General features: G+C 41.7%; 2 long non-coding RNA genes across 2 annotated transcripts in view; one reads left to right on the forward strand and one right to left on the reverse strand.

Annotated features, from left to right (window-relative positions):
• The window catches only part of LOC117939974, a 13809-nt gene extending 5332 nt beyond the window's left edge, over positions 1-8477 (forward strand). The window contains exons 2-3 of the long non-coding RNA XR_004655688.1: positions 5835-5837; positions 8465-8477. This is a non-coding gene — a long non-coding RNA (uncharacterized LOC117939974). The remainder of the gene's footprint in view (positions 1-5834; positions 5838-8464) is intronic.
• Positions 6788-19910, reverse strand: part of LOC117939953 — a 308332-nt gene continuing 295209 nt past the window's right edge. The window contains exon 3 of the long non-coding RNA XR_004655686.1: positions 6788-6831. This is a non-coding gene — a long non-coding RNA (uncharacterized LOC117939953). The remainder of the gene's footprint in view (positions 6832-19910) is intronic.

A 19910-nucleotide genomic window follows, 5' to 3' on the forward strand; every position in this document is an offset into this window, starting at 1 on the left:
TCCTCTCTCTCTCCAGACCCCACTCACTCCCATCCTGAGCTGCTATTGATTGAGTCCTCACAGCTTCATTAGGATTCTCCCGTTCACCTTGTTGGATGCAGCCCCGGGGCAGTGATCCAGCAGGGCTCTTGAGAGAAGCACGCCCGGGTTACATGTCAACGCTTCCCATATTTCACTTTTAGCTGACTTACTTTTGCTTATCAGCTCATTCCAGGCGCCTGAAAGTGCACTTTAAGGATGTTCCCGCCTCATGCCTCCGTCCTGGGGTTTACTGTCATGAATATGTGTCATAGGCAAACTCGGGGTGCAGACTTCATTTAGGAGTTTAGGTGTGTGTTGGGGGTGCTTTGTATTCATTGTGCTTCAACAAAGTTCAAGTTCACAGATCTCTTTTTTTCTTTTCACTCATATGTTCTCAAGAACTTGACTTTTTGACCTAGGCCTTTGATCTGGTATTTTGTAGACAGGGCTTTGAATAGACACCGACAACCCGCCAAATGCGGGTAAAAATCAACATTGTAACATTGTAAAGTTTCTGGCCAATTTGGCCGATGATGAATGAAGGAAACAACACCGCATCTGTTTGAATCAGCCGGCTGCAGAACTGTTCCCATATTGGTTTGTTTTCCGCCAAGAAATTTGGGCAGTTTTGTGTGTTTGGCTTGGAAAAGTAATCTTTATCTGGCAACACTGCTTGTAGTACTAATCCTACATTTCCCATGAACACTGTGTGATGTGTCATACAACCGTTGGCTAAGTGCCCAGCAAGGTATCGAATACGAGCTACGCTGAAACGGAGCAGACGAACGGAGCAGCACAAAAACTAACCAGAGGAGCGGAAATTAAGAAGTAAAGTTAGTTAGGAAAAAACTAACACACATTTGGCCTGTGGAAAATCTGATTGGCTGGTAACTTTTGGAATCTACTAGCCTTGTTGGCTAGTTAATTTTAAGCCGTGTTTATAGATCTAGTGTACGATGGCTACCTGCTGCTCCTCTTTAAGATGGGTTTAATCAGTTTTCTCACTTGTTTTACTGGCAAAGGTGTTACAGATACAGATACAGATATAACATAGGCTGAATTTTACAACAGAATTACTATATAGTACATTTTATACTATAATGGAAGAAAAACAAATTATTATGAACAAATCATTTGAAAAAGATTAAATTAATTAGGCAAAGGTTCAGTCGTTTTGGTTAAATTAGCGTCATTTATTTTATTTTGTCTATTTGATAATTAATATTTACATTATTTCTTTTCTTCTTTTTTTGATTGTACATAAATGAACTACAAATCAAAATTAAAAGGTCCACTTAATAAGATATTTCATGTAAAAGGGCCCCCAAGCCAAATATAGCAGCAAATTATGAATCTTTACAGTAACTCTTTTATAGCTCACATGATTTCTGAAGGAAACAATTTCCAATATGACGTCTACATACTGAGCTCTAACAGCGGGATAACAACACTCACCCTGTCTTAACACTAAATCCAAATATAGATCTCTATTAGCGCTGTTTCAGTGAATTCCCTCATTTCCCTCCTCTTTGAGTTTCGGTCTTGTGCTTTTCCACCCGTTTGGCTAATGTTTTAGGCAGACGATTAGTCACGACTTTGCCTAAATATGTCAGTTTGTGGCAGAGTGACACAAAGCAGGAGCAGGGGAGAGAGTGTTAGTGTGGGAGTCAAACACAGATAAAGTGGAGCCCCACATGTCAAGAATACACCAGCTGATAACACAATGATAACCCCTACATTTCCTGTGGACAAACACACACCTCCAATGCTATCCGTCTGAATGCAAAGTTTCTCGTCGAGCGACGTTGAGATGACATTCCGACATAAAAATATCATTGCTCTGTTTTCTTTTTTGAAAAAACTCAATTTTATCCACTGACTCAAGACATTACGCAGACCCTGTGTTTGAGTTGTGTGTTTTAAATGTGCAACTGTATGTTTTCACTGGGCAGTTGCCATCTTCCTTTATGTGCTCTGTAAACCGCAGGATGATTTATCACGGGGCTGATACATTTGTATGTAAAAAGAAAAAAAAATGTTTTGGGACTCTGGTCTGAGCCCATGTACAATACTGCACAAAGTAAGAGAAGAGAGAATGACGTTAAAATAGTGTACAACCATACGGTAAATGCAAATGTCAACTCTTAAGATCAACAGACCAGTTGGTGGTGTCTATGATGCTGTTAAACCTACTTAAGTTTTTTATTTTTTATTTAATTTATTCATCTAGAATATTGGTTAAATGAATTTGTTCCCTTACTTATTAAATAACATTACGATACGAGTTAGTCAACACTAGTCTATATCCGCGGCGTTCCACTTCCAGGTTTGCTCTGTTGCCGACCGAAAATCCGCCGGATTTCACTTACATAGGCCTGATATCCGTTACCTGGGGCTTTTACTTGTTTTATCATATTATACTCTGGTCAACATATGTGGACTATGGTTAACCTTTTCTCAGATCTCTGCAAGGTAAATCCTGACAGCTCGGTAGACTATCTGTCCAATCTGAGTTTTCATTTGGATGACTAAAACAACTATTGAACATACACATTCCACCAAAACAAATTCCTTCCTGAGGCTATTTGGCAGAGGCACCGTTGCTCTGTACGGGGATTTTCACAGCCGAAGATGATAGTGATTGGTTTAAAAAAATGCCAATAACCCAGTGCACGTTTTTCTCCCATCCTGACATGCTGTGTGGACCAGCCAGACCCTCTACCGCAGCGCTGTGGAGGAAGGACTGGCAAAACGAGACTAGCCAAAACGCTAGTTTTCATCTATGGTCCCTGTAATGATGTTTCATTGTCACCATAAGAAACTAAATCAAAACATAAAGCTGCACTAAATAAAGTGTTTTATATTAACTATCAATCAAATGACTAGGTGTAATGTGACAGGGGTCAATCAAAGTGACAAACACACAGGGATTTATATTTATATCCCAACTGTGTAGTTTTCCTCAGCTCTCTCTATTTTAGGGCATCTGTGTTCATCAAATCGCTCTACTATCCGCAGACATACAAAACATGATGTAATAAGTGCTGGATGCATTTGGTAAGCATCCTTTGGTTTTTTAAGGCAAAATCAGATGTTACTGATTCATTGTGCTTTTGGAAAAAAATAAAAACAGTCAAATGTAAAAGATACTATCATCTCTTCAGTCTAAACACATCGGTATCTGCCTTTAAAAGTCACATCGCTCAAACCCATATATTTCTACACGTTCCCAGACATGTGTATGTGCATACGAAGTGCTGTTCAATGTTAAGTGCCTTTTTCTACTCCTCTACCCTCCCTTCCTCATGGCTGTAGGGAGTGTAGAGGAGCTGGGAGGGCTGGTTCAGTTCTTCCACAGACAACTTGTTTATTTAGCCTGACATTCCTCCACTGTTGCCCAAACAGGAGAACCCGGGACTCTGCCTAGTCTCATCTTGCCTCACGTCGGCCCCGTCAGTGCCAATGACATCTGAAATATGTGTGTAGGGAGAGGGTGCGCTTACTGTGTGTATAGAGGAACAAAATGCACATGTATAGGAATATTTTCAGTCTCCATTCATGTGTCACTGATTTCTGGCAAGTCACCATGATCATCATCTGATCTTCCTTAGTGTACATTATGGTTTTTACAAGCATGTCGGTATTTGATGTGCGACTGCAGGAAGCCATTACACTTGACGACAGATTGCATTTGCAAGTCGCCCTCCACGAGATGAGCTTCAACACTGAAAGAAGAACCAAAGCAGCGGTTTGGCTGGTCTGTCCTGTCTCACCACACTTGGAGTTTATTTACCCTTCACTTCTCATTAGCCCACTGACTTTCGCCTGCGCAGTGGCCATTTTAGATCATCGAGTAGCCGCAGTCCGCAGGGGCCTCTAATGAGTCATTGGAGTTTCTGTCGATAGTGCTCACATGTACGACTTTATTTGCCTCTGTTTAGGATTTCCTCTAATTGATATTGAGTGCTGACTCGCAGTTCGGTTAGCATGTGTTGAACTGCTTGTCACTCAAAATTAGCTCAAGCGCTGATGTGTGCACGTCCTTATGGTGTAGTTAGCGACACAATTTACGATTAATTTTCTTTACCCAGACATTTGGCTGTGGCTGTACATTCTCCCACCCTTTCGGGTTAACTTTCCATCTCTATTATCCCTTCTGGAAAGCTCAGTAACATATTTTAGTCCCACGTTGGGTTCAGAGCCAGAGTATTGCCTTACTCATTAGAAAAAGCTCCAACTCTGTTCCTAAAAATCCCCCTCTTCATGCTTATTTATTAGTTATGTGTGTGTTAATGTGCTTGTAGTGCCAGCAGGCATGTGATTCAAATCTGACATGTGCTGTAGGTATGTGAATGTGTGTCTGTGCAGCAGTGTGCATGTGTTTCTCTCTCTCCATGACCAGTTGCTTCTGGCCTGTCTCACTCATTACCCTGTCATAACAACCAGTCCGCCGCTGTATTTTACTTTACATGCACATATAGCCAACACACACACACACACACACACACACACACACACACACACAGACACACACACACACACAGACACACACACACACAAACACACAAACACAAATGCACCAAGGTCCAGCTTACACATTCTGACTTTTCCTCACCTCGTTAGGCTGCAGAAGAGAAGAGACAGAAATAAGGAGCAGGAGACCCAGACAAAGTAGAGAGACAGAGAAACAGAGTAAGACAGCGCAGGGCTGTAAAAGCTGTTTTATCTTTTATGTTTAACAATTTTCTAGGTCATGCTGTAGCGATGCAACCCGCTAAGTTGTCCTGTGCTTTGAAAAACACTATGTCCAAAGTGCCTGGTCGGATCTTTCAGCAGAGAGATAGAAGGAAAAGAGAGGAACTGTGTGGATGTGTGAATTTCAGGGAAAGAGTGTGTATGAGTTCACTTTAACTCCCACTCTGCTTTTCAAATACACAGGCATGCATGGATGAATGCACACGCACACACACACACACACATACACACACACACACACACACACACACACACACACACATATCATCCCTTCCAATTATCTGTTCTCTCTCACACACACACCCTGTCTCTGTGTGAAAAACCCAAAGGTGTGATTTTGCAGGGAATGCCTTTCAGCCTTGTACCTCAGTCTGCCTCCGAATCCTTACAGCAACCGTCCGATTCTGTCATGCTCGGCCCGGGACACACGAGCAGCTAATGGATGAGAGGCTTTGGCAGCTGTCCTTCTCAGGCCAGGGACGCTCTCAATGGGAATTGACTGCAGGGAACGTGATAGCAACCTTGCCTTATTACACTAATGCAGCCTCGGCAAACACAGGATGGATAGCCTGTCCGCAGTGGCTGCCGTTCAGACTGGAGAGCGCCGCTAAACGCATATTCTGAAATGCTTTTATATTTGTTACCTCTTTTGTGGCTCAGAGTTATAGTGTGGTTAATGAGCGCCCCCCGACTTGAAGGCAAAAACGCAGTCTGGCCCCAAGGTCGGCCACAGGGCTCTTTCCCATCATGTATGCTATACTGTATATGTATACTGATTGGGGAGAGTTAAATACTACCAAGCATTCCCCAGGTTAGACGGACAAGTAACATTTTAAAGGTTAAGTTACTCCTGAGGTTTGGCATTGCTATGCAAGCTACCAAGGAGTCTCAATGAAATATGTCTGCAAATCATAACTGTTAATGATAATTATAAAGATACATACTTGTGTTTTGAAAAATTACAATCTACAGCATATCTAGAGATTTTTTTTACGAGCTTCAGGTGCTTTAGAAATAGCTAGACTAAAAGTCTAAATCCACGGTGATGGCTCTGTGAGGCTGTACTTGGGCACAACGGTGCTTTGAGCTAACTGTTAATGTTATCATGCTAACATGCTCGCCATGACAATGCTAACATACTGATGTTTAACTTGTAGCGTATAATGTTCACCATGTTCACCATCTTAGTTTAGTGTTTTAAGATACGTATTTGCTAATTAGCACTGAAACACAAAGTACAGCTGGGGCTGATGGGAATGTCATGACATTGGACAGATTGAAAATAAGGATCTAACGATGGCGCTAGAGCAGTGGTCTTCAATGTTTTTTTAGCCAAGGACCCCCACTACATCGCAAAAAATTGTATCAAATTGTAATGTGTGTATTAAAGTACAATAACACGTAGGGTGGCCTGAAGCCTTTATACATTCCATGTTTTTGATAGATTACTAAGGTATTAAAGGGGCTCTAAGCGATGTTAGGCCTGTTTTCGGCTACATTTGATGTCACAAACAGCAAACATCTCCAAACTGTCCGCGAGCTGCCTGTCCGCGGTCTCTGTAGACAGCTCAGGGTCTACAAACGGCAACAAAAACAAACTGTGCCCACCTGCACCATGAGGCATACACACACAGTGTTCCAGCGTTCCAGCCAACAAATGACAAGACGGATTTGGGGTGGGGGGGGTGTAGTGCACAGGAGCACAGAAGGGAGGGGACGGGGTGATGAGGAGGGAGGGACAAGGTAGTCTCGTTTAGTTTGAAAATACTTTGAACGTCAACAAGAAGTAATGTCACCCAACATCGCTTAGAGCACCTTTAACATAATAATTGCTGGCATGATTTTAGAAATCATGTTTTAATGTTAACCATAATATACACCTATCATAAATGGTTGTTTTTTTCACAAATAGACTGGTTTATGTTTGCTAATAATATATTGGATTCATGTTAATACGTTTAAATCTTCTTGGACACTTAAAATAAATTCATAAATAACAATAATTGAATGTCCCCCTGAAGTAATTCTGAGGACCCCCTGTGAAATATCTCTGCGCTAGAGAAAAGTCATCGGATCAATATGACGGATACCTGAAAACAGCTGTGGAGACATTCCATGTAAAACCACATGCCATCCTCATGATGGCGTTAGAGGAAGTCAGAATTCACCCAAGTGAGTGGGAGACGTCCCCAAAGGACACCAAGAGTCCCTACAAAATCTTGTGCCAAGCCACCATGTAGATGTAGAAGTCGGATAAGTGAAAGACTTTGATGCTAGTTCCCTAAATTAAAAGTCAGGGATCACCACCCCCAGATAACAAGATTTTGTACTCTTGGGATATTAAATATCTAAATGATGACCGACATTGCCATCCCTAGAGCCATGCCTCTAGCATGAAGATATTTGGTGTAGTGCACAAAGCTGAGGAAGACAAATTCACTCCATAAATACTTTATTTATTTATTATTATTTCAAAAAAAAGAAAACAAAGCATGTTGAATTCAAACCTCATTAAATGAGAAATTTTACCATGGCAAATGTGTTATTTTCTTTTGTCAGAAAATCGGTTTGGGTCTGACAGGAGCCCGGGTCAGCGCGGGTTGAGGCTGTGGCCCCGGGGCCCGGATGCCAATATGAATACGTTACCTGCTTCGCCCCCGGGCCGGGCTGATTTGACAGGCCCGGTGGGAAAACAACATATTCTATCCAGCCCACAGCTAGATGGATCTATCATCCTCAACCAGAGTTTGGTCTTGGCAGCGGCAGTGACAGACGTTTCATACTTCATCACTGTCAGTCAGACACTGATGGATGAAGAGCTAAATCGCTGTGATTAAATGAACTGTTAAATCATTAGTCAGTAGTGTATAGAGAAGTAGAAAAGAGCCAGTGCATGGTGGTAGACGCACATGACAATGAAAAAACACAACAGCAGAAGCAACTTTAGAAATATAACTGTTAATAGACAAGGAGGCATTACCAAATAGTTCTAACAAGACCTAAAGGATACCCTCCTCGACTGACACAATCATCCCATGCCATACCTGTACAGCAATCCTTCATTCCCTCCTTCTCCTCTCCCTACTTCTTCTTTTCATTTTATTCCCATTTTTTTTCGCAATTGAGTGCGAGCAAGAACAGGAAGCAGATCCTCTCAAATTAAACTCCACATTCTCCCCTCTCGCCTTTTGCTCCCCTGGAATTCTCCACCTCGTTCCAATCATAACTACAGGAAAGAGAGGTTTGAGCCAGGAGGTGATGGATGGCTTTCCAGTGCCATGTTTGTACAGTGCAAAGCTGGAGCTGCTGATGGGAGTGGGAAGCAACCAGCCGCCGCGGATGAAAACAGATACGGAGAAACGGTAACAAGAATAGCAAGGTTTAAGAGATTTTCTGAAAAGACCTGCTGACAGTAACAACATTGCTGCGTATGTGTGCGTAAACCGGCGGATGTTTTAAGTGACTTAAGGTGAGATGTAGTCCCACCAGATTGGTTGCTTGGACAGTTTGTGGTACAAAGCAAAGTGAGGATGTAAGTGGAGTGTGTTCTGTGTTTGAGTCAGTTCCAGCTCCGGGCTATCCATCTCTTAGCTCTAGGCCAACTGACAGGCCAGTAGGGCTCTAATGTCTCAGCCAGATGTGTCTGTAGCTCCTGGTGTTCACCTTTACCTTTACCCTCATTTTACAGGTTTTTGTCAGTTCAGCTGAATTCCGTGACACTTTATTGGCTTAACTGTGTTTCACAAACAGTAAAATCTGCAAAAAAAGCCTGCAGGACGGAATGTATATCTCACTCATTAAAATTTCAATCTGGAACATGTTCACATTACAGTAACTAGCATAGTTTTACTGAACTGAGGGTTACATTACAATGTTTCCTATCTTTAAAGGAACAGCAGTAATCTCATCCAGTGATGCCTCGCCCTACTCTGTATTATATTATTGTGGTTATGTTATAATTAATCGCAGTATGTAATGGAGCTTTTTGTCCTTTTTGTTCTTTTACTGATATTAGCCATGATGACATTTTCAAGTTTCTGTAGCAGTGTTAACTGCACTTTGCACACACTTTAAATGATTGACAACAAAATGTTTTGTTGGTTCGACACCTCACTTACCCACTTACATTTTGTTACTATTATAATCAATTGATATGTCAATCATTTTATCCAAAAATCAATTGATCATTGGGGTTTATAAAATGTCCAAAAATTGTAAAACCCAAATGCATTTTGTTTAATATCATAGAAAGGTGACTAAAAACGGCATATATATATATATATATATATATATATACAATTAAGGTGCTGAAATCTTTTGGAACACGTTTTCTTATTTTAACTCTAAAATGCTGTCCAGTACATATCTTTTTTAATAACTAAACTTAAGGAGCCCTTTAAAAAAGTTGAATATATAATTCTTACATTATGTGAAAAATATTGGCTTGCATTTTTTTTAACAGGGTTTTAAACACTTATACATGAAATATTGGCATCAAACTTGAACATTCAGTGTTGTTTAGGCTGTAAACATGTTTTAGAAAATGTGTAATTTCAGTATAAGAGTTTCAGTGACTTTGTGCCAGACAGAAATTTCATTTGCATTTGTAAAATACAACACTGATCTCCTCCTCCACAGACAATCACCCACAGCAGGTGGAAGAAGACCAAACTTCCTGTCTCATCAATCCTGCGGTGCATTTTTGTTTTCAGTTTAATTGTAAATCACTGTGGCGCTGCCAGGGGAGTTTTGTTTAAATGTTTTTTTTTCACGTCAGCTGAAATCCCACAATGACTCGATTGTGTTCCATAAAAAATGACTAGGGGCGACCTTTATGCTGTACTGTGCTCCTCAGTGGTTCTCCCTCTTGCGACATGAAGAAATTATAAAAAGCTCTTGGATCCCCAATAACCTGTGGCCCAACCTTCACTCAAATGTAATTTAAATCCGTTCACAAATTTTTTGAAATAAAACAAAAAAACAGCAAAACCTTGGCAAAGATAATAACTGCTGTCAACTTTATCCTTCAAAAGCCAGCAACGGTATCTGTTTCTTACTGTCTGGCCAGGGTGCAAAGGTGGAGCACAAAGAGCAAAGTGAGGAAGTTGACATTCGGGTCTTTATATAGTCAGGAATGAATTAATAATCAGAGGTTGTGAGGTCAGAGCTCAGGAGAGGACTACAGGGTTTATCCATACATTTGAACTTGTCATGGTAAACCTCAGCCCAAGTCCTGCATTAGTAACACAACTAAAACGATGGAGCTATAATGAAAACCATGCTATAGTGTTTAGTGAAGCCCCGTTTGGGAACAGTGAGTTAGCATTTTAATTGCCCTTCATGTAAAAATGCCATAATTTTATGAGTATTGGCTGCTTTGTCCCTATATGTGTGAGGGTGTATGGATTGAGGTTGGTGGTGTGTGGATGGGTTTCATATGGCACATGTGGTCAAAACAACTTTATGAAGAGAAACAGCTATTGATTTGAGCAGCAGGCAGCCATGTGATATCATTAACGAGACACACACACACACTAAGAGACAAATTATTTTTCTACAAGACAGGTTTTTGTGGGATGGTTAGGGCTGTCATGGTCTGTATCTACTGTTCAAGTGCAGTTGGAAATTCCGACGGATGTCTTTAAATTCTTCTGGATGTCCGTTACCTTCCGCTTTCTTTGTGTTGGAATTTTAAATTCCGGTTGATTTCTGAGGACTATGGTTAACTGCTCCTCAGATCTCTGCAGGGTAAATCCAGACAGCTAGCTAGACTATCTGTCCAATCTTTTTCTGTTGCACGACTAAAACAACCTTTGAACGTACACTTGCTCCACCAAAACAAGTTCCTTCCCAAGGCTATTTTCCAGAGGTGCCCAATGCTTTTTTTTTGTTGTGATTGGTTTAAAGAAATGCCAATAAACCAGAGCACGTTTTTCTCCCATCCCAAATTGCTGTGTGGACTAGCCAGACCCTCATCCGCAGCGCTGTGGAGGAAGGTCTGGCAATGCAAGACCGGGGGATGTCATTGTGCCTATTTATATCGTACTACAAACATTTAAGAAGTCATTCAAACGTCATGAAGACCACCATAAACATTTTTATATTAATAGACATAACATGTTAATAATGTTTGTTATTTTTTGTAGTCTACTCTTTTTAGAATATATTCTAATGTCTATCTTTATCCCAGTGTTTTCATTAGAATTAAGAGGCCAACTCTGCAGGAATATTGGTCTGCATCAGAGAATGTGAGCAAAGAGGATGTTTTAAAAAGTGTGTGAGTTGCCTTATCTCCTGTTCCATTTTGCTCTTTTACCGCTCACACCATGAGTTTGATGTGACTGCGTCACCGTGGTAATGCAGTAACCGCGACAGCCCTATAAGGAAGGTTGTAATTTGTTTTAGTTTTTTTAAATTGGTGGCAGTGCACTGTTAATTGGTTTATCTTAACAGATATGCCAGACATATCCAATTTGAAACAGTATAAGGAAATGCTCACATTCATCAACAAAGCATATTTTAACTGTAACAAATGGGAAGCAGACACAGGTTTGTGTCTGTAGCTTCATATTAACACACGGACATGAGCGTGGTATCAAGATCTTCCTATAAAAACGTTCGCCAAGAATGTGAGTAAGCACATTTCTAAACCCTTAACTTCTTCAACAGCATGCAGTCGATAGATGGGCTTTTGTGCAGATATTTACAAAGAGTCATTTGAGCATGTGCTCAACATACAGTATGTGATAAGTAAACTAAATATTTATGGGCTTTGATAGTCTGTAAACATGAGAGTCACTGCTAACCCTCCACAACAATGAGAAGCTAAAAGACAACAGCGGACCAGCAAAACAAAATGACGTTAACACTTATATTCTACACCTCAGTTCTCAGTGACAGGAGCTGTTAGCTTTTCCATTATCTCCAAAGCTGTGTTGTAGATGAACTGTTCCAAGAAACACTAGTTGGCTTCGTTTTAGCACACAGGGATGAATTGCTCTTCTGACAACACGTTAGCTTGAGTTTCTTGCAGTGTGGATGCACGATTAAGCTTCAGCACACCTCAACTTTATTTAAACACCTCAGAACTATATCCAGAGGACAGAAAATACCTTTTTTTCCTTCTGCACATCATTTGTTTTTCTATTGTGTCTCCCTCTATGCGTTGCACTTCCTCTGCTCTCCAAATGAGATTCTCGAGGTCTTGATTTGATCTCCAGGCCTTCATTTCTCTCCCCTCCGTCTCCCTGAGGTGCATTGTCTCCCATTTGCTAACTCAGCTCTTTAAGTTGCTGTGCAGCCTCCCCTACACCCCATAATTCACAAAGTTTGCTTTAAAAACCCACACACACACATACACTTATTGCCTCTGTGCTCAACCTTGGGAATAGACTAAGGGAAGCAGGGAAGTACATACGGAGAGAAGGTGGGAGGGGGGGAGAGGAAAGGATGACTGTTCTCCTGTTCTCTCCCTTGGTTCATAATTACCTGGTGCGCGAGGTGTGTGTATGTGTGGTGCAACCCATTGGGGTGGTCCTGTAGCCGATTAAATGCTGATGCAGAGTGGAGACAGCTGGGCAGAGTGGAACTCAGGTCATTAAGGTTCTACTGGCAAGAGCAAAAACAACTATCCACGCACATACTCACACACATTTACCGCCTCTCTCAATGAGCCTTTTATTTTGGAAAACAAACAGAGGAGGCTAAAAAATGAAAGAAGAAAAACAGTGCTGGTGACAGGCCCTCTAAGGGGTCTTGGGATAGAGAGATGATGAGAAAATGAGAGGGGAGGGGGAGGAGTGTCTTGAAAAGCTAGACAGTCGGAGATGTGTGTATTTGTTCAAGCAAGAGCTCTCGAGTGGGTCCAAGACAAAGTGGGGGATTATGGGAGATCAGAAGAGACCCTCATGCCACCCCACCCGCTGTCCTGCCTCCCCCCCTCCCTCCATCTCTCCGCTGTCAGCATGAACATTCAGTACACCCAGGGGTCCTGCAGGAACTAAGGACCTTTGTGCTGGGAGGATACGCTTAGGAAACTGACCCCATGCAAAAAACATCCTGGTGTGTCATTTCTAAAAAGGACACTTAAGCAATCAGTCTAAACTAAAGTATAATGTTTGTTGGAGACTTTAAGCAATGCTTCCTAAACTTACTACCAGTGTTGGACTCAGACCCCCATTTTGGTTAAATGGCCTAAAAAAACATTTCATGTGGGCGTGTACTGAATGGTACAAAAAATCAGATGACGTGCCGGAACACAAATCACTTCTGTGCTTTATCGTGGGGCATGTAAAAATTAAAAGTTTTGTCAAGATGATCGGAAGTTTGACTGAGTATGTTCTAGTTTTGGTGATTGTGAGTTGAAATTTGACAGCATAAGGCGTCAGAAGGAATGATGCTAATTGTTTTCTCTCTTTTCCAGTGGCTATTTGTTGTGAATTTACAAATGGAATTGGGATGACTGACATGACGTAGGATGCATAATCACTCTCTGAAGTTTCCCCTCTTCTCACAAGCTCTCTGAAGAGTTGACAGTCCTTGTTGCCCTCTTTTCTTCCTCCACCATCCCACCCACATTGGATTTTTACTGTGGCTTTGGCTTTTAAACGCAAACTGCTTTTAAAGATGTGCCCATTGCTATTGTGGTGGAGGGACACTCGAGAATTTGTGCTCTTGTGGGATTTTGGGATTTGCATTGTTGCTGTTTTTTGTTCAAATTATTTTGAGCCCAGAACATACACCCAAATCCTAAACTACCATTAAAATTATCTTTGTTGCGTTATTTGTGGTTTCTCAGCTGCCACACTTGAGTGACAAGCTAACATTGTTGTGAGGTAAGTAAGTGGATTTTACGACAGAAAACAACCTTACCTTTAATACACAAATTTTTCCATTTATCTTCCAAATTCAAAATGCCTCCACACATTATTTCTCAGTTTGTACATTGTTCCCACGTTCCAAAGGTATCATGAGTTTTAAGTCAAAGTGACAGCCTGTAGAATTCAATACTCCAAACTATTCTGTTCCCAGCTTTGGATGTTGTTTCACTGAGCAACAAACTAAAAAATAAGGTCATTCATATTCCAGGATTTTTACATACAGACCATGAAGGTTCTGGATCCCCTCGCAGCAACCCCTAATTGTCTCCATGCTCTGCTTTGGGAACCACAGCCTTAAAGATTTATCCTCCCCAAAGGGCGAATGCTGCAAGCTGCAAGGCTGTATGCAGTTTTCCATGAGTGAAAAGACAATTATGTCGGGAACTTTCTTAAGAGGAGTCATCTCGGGCCGTGGAGTCAGTCAGGTGGCTGAGGTGCGCCACTGCGGCAGCTGTCAGGAGACGTGAAGCAAACGCCCCTTCCGGCTGGCCTCCCACCCAACTTAATTTCATTAAATCTGTGATTTGTTTCTGTTTGTGTGCCGCAGCAATGGAAGAGAGGAGGGAGTGAGGGGATCGGGAATGGAAAAAAAAAGAGGGAGAGATAAATGAATGAGTGAGAGTGAAGCAAAGTATGTGTGAGAGAAACAGAAGGCATTGGAGGAGCGATTAGTGCGGTGGTATCCATCATTGGAGCTGCGCTGCGCTGGTCGATGGCCACAGACATTGCGGAATACTTCATCTGGTGCCAGTGTGAAGGAATACACACACACACACACACACACACACACACACAGATATCAATTTATTATTCTGTAGTGCAAAACCCCAACCACAGCCCTTCTACTTTTTTTCAGTCCACTATTACCTCCCTCTATCTTTACTTTTTTTCAGTCCAGCTTTAAATATTTCCATCTTTTGTCCAAATCTCTTGACTTTTTCAAGTATTTCTACACTTTTATAGCCTCTGACTCTCTTTCAAGCCTGTCCTCATCTCTCTCTTTCTCTCTGAAAGCCTGTCTACAGTAACACCACTTGCCATCTCCATTTATTATGCCGACATTCATATTGCATCGGCTGGAGTGTGTGTTTCTACAGGGGCTTGGGTCTTGTGTGTGTCCATGCAAGCCTGCCCACATCTGCATGTCAGTGTGCGTGCATGCTTACATGTCTTCATAGATGCATGTGTCTGAGTTGACAGCTGGAGACAGATGTGTGTGTGCACGGTCATAAATATCATTAAAATTACAGCGCAGCACTTTGCACGGCTCACTCAGACTATGAAAACAAAGGCAAAACAGACTCAACCCCTGATCTTTATTTCATGACGGAACTGTGTGTGTGTTGTGACTGTATGTGTCACAACACTGCATGTGAATATGTGATCTACCTTATTCTATGAATCAGACATTTTTCCATGTTTTTAGAGACTGTTTGCAGTGTGTGTGTGTGTGTGTGTGTGTGTGTGTGTGTGTGTGTGTGTGTGTGTGTGTGTGTGTGTGTGTGTGTGTGTGTGTGTGTGTGAGTCATGGCATGGGAACAATTTGGAAAGGAGTGTGTGTTCAGCTGAACCCTTTGGTAAAAACAGAAGGATCAGGCAAGTTTGAAACCATTAGTGAGTAACAACAGAGTCCGAGAGATATAGTTGTATCCTTACTGTTTTCTAATGGATCGCTATAATCAATCAATTGGTATCTGTGACAAAGTGATACAGTAATTCAAGCCCAAAAAAAAACAGAAAATAATCCATGCAATTGTTCTTAATGATCATACTGTCTGTTCTTAATGGTCCCATGGCATTACAATTTCCCTTCATGAGGTTTTTTAACAATACCATGCATTTTCCCAGCCTGCCCCTATGGTCCCCCAGTGGCTAGAATCGGGTGATAGGTATGAATCACCATCCTGGATATCCTGCTCTGTCTTTGAGAAAATAAAAGCTCAGGTGGGCCGGTCTGGAATCTTGCCCCTTATGAGGTCATATGAAGCAAGGTTCCCTCCCCTATCTCTGCTTTGGTCATCCAGAGAATTTGGCCCACCCATGAGAAAGAGACATCATGGCTTTGAAATGAGCAAAGTGGCAGTTGGTCAAGGCCACACCCCCCCCTTCACCTTGCCCTCTATCTCTCCTCAATAGCTACAGACTCAGAAATGGCACATAATAAGGCAAGCTCACTGTGGGACTGGCTCTAGTGGCTTTAATTCTGCACCAAGGCTGAATTTTGGGAAAGAGACTTCAGATCTGGTATTAGGGGACCACTGAGGCCTATATAAAAGCATCCTAAGAGCACCATGTCATGGGACCTTTAGTGCAAATTTAGATAATTTGCCACCATGACAAGAATAAACTAATTAGCTATCAGCAGTTTCAATGCAGAAAAATATGGGGATCAAGTTTGAAAAACCAATCAAAGTAGCTGTTTGAGTTTTTTTTTTTCAAAAACTAAGTTTGCTGTCCTGCTTTGCAAGACCTTTCTGCTAAATGGACTCTCCAAAAAGTAACTGATGGATACTAAAGAGAAACAAAGGCAAAAACTGGAAGATGAAATCAATCCATTGCTTGAGTTAAAGGGGAATTTCCAAGTGAAGAAAACAAGAAGATAGAAAAAGTTTGTTTGTTTGCTGGCGTCAGTGGTGGCGTCTGAGAAGGATTTATTTCCCATCGGGGGCCAAGCCTGGCAGAAGGGAGACAACAGAGGCTTGGTGGCGCTTTGGGGGCTCAGCGCCACGCATAAATCACCCACCTGGAAGAGCTACAAAGACTGGCATTGGTTGTGGCTCCGTGCCACCTGCCGACAAGCCGTTTGTGTGGAAATGAGGGTAATCAGGCGTGCTGATAATCTTAAAGAAATCAGACTTGACTTCCTCAGAGCGCGCCACACTACAACGCACACTGCTGAACTTTGCAGGAGTTCCGACAGAGGGGAGTGAAGGAACCAAGAAAATAAAGGAATGAGGTGTTAAAAGGATAAAAAAGCAAAACATTTGTTTGGAAAAACAAGAAAAAGAATGGAAAAAGAGATGTTTAAATCACAAGGGTGATGGGGTGTTGGTTATTCCTCAGCCCTGTGAATAAGGTCAGAGATGTATGTCACGCTAGACCAATGGACAATAATATAAAGATCTCACCTTCATGTCCAATTCCAGTGCAGTGTAAGGAGTGCATGTGTGTTTTCACTAAACTTTGTACCGATCCCTTGAGTGGGGGCCTGGGGAGGGAAAGTTGGATGTAACTACTACACACAGTGTGTTCCAGAGTTTTCCACCTTCCAGAGACCTGGGATCAAGACTGAGCATGTACACATGTGGAAGACGTCAGACCCATCAGCACAGCTTTGGCAAAAAAATAAACACTCCAATTGATTTTAGTGTGCTTGCTTGATTATTAAGGGTGAGCCCACTTATTTTCTCATTTGCCATTTGACTTAATTTTTCAAATGTAATGATCCCAGTGCGGAATCTGCAGCAAAAATTACTAAGACGTGATTTATCGCAGCAATAGAAAAAGAGGAAATAGTGAGAATTCAGGTTCGGCAAAAATCTTAGCAAAGAGTGGCCTCTTTAGCACACACTGAGTGACATTGGCACTTGCAATCGCGTTCATGACAACTAATGAATGTCACACTCCTTCAAGCAGTGTTTTAGTCTCTACTAACTCCTCTTTAGCTGCTAAGTGCTCCGCTACGTATGCTAGCTAGTTGCTATCGCTGTCTGTTAGCTGGGTGGTGTTGGGAAGGTGGCGTGGAGTGTTTTTTTAGAGCTAGAACAAACAGGTAAAGTTCTGGGCCATGACCCAACAGTTGGCTGAAAAGACGCTGCAATGTTCTGTAAAACTGAGCTGATGCAGATGACATCTGTGGGTTTGTTACTTTGAGTGTCACCTTTCACATTACACCTCATGTACATGCTGTATATATATATATATATATATATATATATATATATATATATATATATATATATATATATATATATATATATATATATATATATATATATATATATATATATATATATATATAAATACATATATATATATATATATATAAATAAATATATATATATATATATATATATACGCATGTAGAGTGGATCATCTTTAAAAATGCTTTGATCACAAAAAATGTCTACACATAGGAGCTTTAAGCAAAATGCAAGTGAGAAAATGAAACATTCAAGACCTTTTTCTTATGCTGAAAACCCAAAACTTCCCTGAACACATGAAGCAATAAGTGCTTGCACACACAAATTCTCGCATGCACAATGAATACATCCATTCATGCACAATATTCACAAATTCATGCAAACACACATCCACAATCTAGGAGCTCCATTAACATGCAAAGGGAGTTGAGTCTGGAGCGGGTCTGTGTCAGTGCTGCACTGCAACATCAAAGAGACAAAGAGAGAGGGAGAGAATGGCAGAAAAAAAGCAAGAAAGGGTGAGAAAGAAAGTGACAATGAGGGACGGAAGGAAAAAGATGCAGAAAGTAAACAGTGGAAGCTTTGATAGTTGGGGCGAGCGAGGCAGAGTGACAGAAGTATGTGGGATGAGAAAGGGATGACAGAGGAAGAGAAGCTGGGGAGGAGGAGGGGTAGAAAAGTGTCATTTGGATATTTCACAGAAGACAAACTCCAACCCAGGGCACAGCTATGACAAGCTCAGAGCGCTTATCTCCACCGCTGTCGGACAAAAACTCACATCTGTAAAATGTTCCGGATGGGGAAATCAAAATAGGAAAAACAGAGCAGCCTCGTGGATCAGAGCAACAATGAGTCACAACATGGGGTTTGAATAGCTGTAATTACTTTTGTCTTGTCAAACATCAAAGGCAGTGATCACAGTCACTGTCACTCCAATTAGCAGAGTGAGAAATGTCACATTGGAGAGTACAAGGTTTTTAGGCCGCGGAGGTGTGTGTATTTGTGTGTGTGTGTGTGTGTGTGTGTGTGTGTGTGTGTGTGTGTGTGCGTGCGTGCGTGCGTGCTTGTGTGTGTGTGTGTGTGTGTGTGTATTCTAACTATGACAGCAGACGCCCCACCCCCCTTGGAGCCAGACACCATCTTTCCGTCAACCTGTCACCCAGATGACGGCACCTGTCTGTGTGTTTGTTTGTACAGGTGATGTCTGTGTATCTGGAGGAGTGATAACAGCTTTACTCCCTGGGTTGGGGTGAACAAATCAATTAGCGAAGAGAAGACAGAAGTGCTACCCGTAGAATTAGTTGATCATTTGAGATTGTTTTGTAAAACTACTATTTTCCAGGGTCAAGAATGAACCTTTCGTGAGGATCTGACCTCCACCAGTCAGTGTCATTCACTTCCAATGATATAAATCAAAATTAACCCTGACTGTGTTTTAACAACCTGGGGCCAACGCTAAAGTTGCAATCAAAATACACTTCTTGCAGCATGGGGATGGTCATGCAAGAGCCCTGTGGGACTCAGATATGCATCTATGCAATCTGCAAGATTTGTGAATTGGGATTTTGCCGCCACAGCTGAATGAGCCACAGGTTTTTGCAGTTTTGCATTATGTCAGGTCTGTTGAAACATGAGCAACTCCAGCTCAGCTTGCATGGCACCTATGCAACTTTCAAAGTCGTCAGATTGCTGTATTGATCACCTTACATGACTATCAGACTTATAAAGGGGTCTCCTATAAAGGTGTCTTTTGCACAGTCAATGAGAAATAATGGCACAAAATTATCCAAACAAGACACAGGTTTTTGAAGGATTGCTTAGCCACCTAAAACAATTTGAAAATCAGTAGTGATTAATATTGGGTTTAAAATTCCAACAGGATTAAGCTTTCAGGACAAAGGGAGGAGCAAAGCAGACCCTGTGATGTCAGCGCTGTGTATTAACGTTAAAGCAACAAAACACCAAAACATGTATTTGTGTGTCCTCAGCAGCTGATGTCATCCATCAAACTGCCTGACTCTCCTCTGATCCCATCAGGAAACTGCTGGATGCTGCTTCAAAATACAACAGTTCCAATTTCAGAACAGTTGCAGACAGACATAATGTGTGTGTTTGTGTGTGTGTGTGTGGGGTGTGTGTGTGTGAGGATAAGTGATTTTAGTTGAAGGGGCTTTGAGGCTCAACCAGCACATGTCACTCAGGCAGCTGCAGCTCAGCAGGGATCCAAAAATCTGCAGAACGGCTGATGGTCCAACATGGTTTACATACACACTTAAATGCACACACACACACACACACACACACACACACACACACACACACACACACACAC

This window comes from Etheostoma cragini, chromosome 3 (assembly GCF_013103735.1).
Source record: "Etheostoma cragini isolate CJK2018 chromosome 3, CSU_Ecrag_1.0, whole genome shotgun sequence".
NCBI lineage: Eukaryota > Metazoa > Chordata > Actinopteri > Perciformes > Percidae > Etheostoma > Etheostoma cragini.